Source organism: Octodon degus, unplaced genomic scaffold, assembly GCF_000260255.1.
Source record: "Octodon degus isolate 3935 unplaced genomic scaffold, OctDeg1.0 scaffold00264, whole genome shotgun sequence".
In the NCBI taxonomy this organism is placed as follows: domain Eukaryota; kingdom Metazoa; phylum Chordata; class Mammalia; order Rodentia; family Octodontidae; genus Octodon; species Octodon degus.
The window spans coordinates 232,893-234,453 of NW_004524840.1; the positions used below are offsets into that span (position 1 = coordinate 232,893).

The 1,561-nt window shown below is 51.6% G+C and overlaps 1 pseudogene; it reads right to left on the reverse strand.

The window, feature by feature from the left end:
* Positions 1–127: 127 nt before the first annotated feature.
* On the reverse strand, positions 128–1,466 carry LOC101562442 (annotated as a pseudogene).
* Positions 1,467–1,561: the final 95 nt, after the last annotated feature.

Here is a 1,561-nt window from a genome sequence, read left to right on the forward strand (position 1 = left end):
ATGATATGTCTGTACAGGATGTGATGTCAAGACAGAGACAGCAGTGCACACAGTGAGACAGGGTTATCAGAGCAGGCTGTGGGTGAATAGAGTTCACACCACTTCCACACTTTACCAGCTAACAGCTCTAGGACACCTCCTCCTCCTCAGCCTCCCCCTCAAACTTGACCTCCTCTTCAGCTGTGACATCCTGGTACTGCTGGTACTCAGACACCAGGTGAGTCATGTTGCTCTCAGCCTCAGTGAACTCCATCTCACCCATGCCCTTGCCCGTGTGCCAGGGCAGAAAGGCCTTGCACCAGAACATGGCCATGAACTGCTCTAAGATGCCCTTGAACACCTCCTGGACAGCTGTGCTGTTGCCAATGAAGGTAGCAGACATTTGCAGGCCATGGGGTGGGATGTCACAAACACCTGTTTTCACATTGTTGGGGATTCAACAAAATAGCTGCTGTTCTTGTTTTGGACATTAAGCATCTATTCATCCCATCCACCTCTTTCATAGACATGTGGTCCCTGAACACTGTAGCCACTGTCAGGTAGTGGCCATGTTGGGGGTCACAGGCAGCCATCATGTTCTTGGCATCAAACAATTGTTGGGTGAGCTCAGGAATTGTCAGGGTGTGGTACTGCTGGCTGCCATGGCTGGTCATGGGGGCAAAGCCAGGCATGAAGAAGTGCAGGCATGGGACGGACACCATGTTCACTGCCAGCTTCCGCAGGTCAGTGTTGAGCTGGCCAGGGAAGTACAGGCAGGTGGTCACCCCACTCATGGTGGCCCACACCAGGTGGTTCAGGTCACCGTAGATGGGTGTGGTAAGCTTTAAGGTTCTGAAGCAAATGTCATACAAAGCTTCTTATCAATGCAATAGGTTTCATCTGTGTTTTCTACAAGCTGGTGGACGAGAGGGCGGTGTTATAAGCCTCAGCCACTGTATCTGACACTTTGGTAAGGGTACCACACTGAACATGTTCATGATCCGGTCTGGGTACTCTTCCTGGATCTTGCTGATGAGGAGGGCACCCATCCCAGACCCTGTCCCCCTACCCAGGGAGTAGGTCAAATGGAAACCCTGCAGGCAGTCGCAGCTCTCTGCTTCCTTTCTCACAACATCCAGCACTGAGTCCACTAGGCCTGCATCTTCTGTGTAGTGCCCCTTGGCCCAGTTGTTCCCAGCACCACTCTGACAGAAAACAAAGTTGTCAGGTCTAAATATCTGCCCGAAGGGCCCCGAGCGCACAGAGTCCGTGATGTTGGACTCCAGGTACACCAGCGTGGCGCAGGGTACGTACTTGCTATCCATGGCCTCGTTGTAACACACGTTAATGCACTCCATTTGTAGGTCGCTGTCCCCACGGTATGTGCCAGTAGGATCAATGTCATGATTGTTGCTGATCACCTCCTAGAACTTGGTGCCGATCTGGTTGCAGCACTGCCCAGCCTGCAGGTGAACGATCTCCCTCATGGCAGTGACTGTGGCGGCAGCAGAGAAGTTAAACAGATTACAGGTGCAGAAGAGCACACACATAGAATGCTATACTTGTTTATTTTATTTATTTA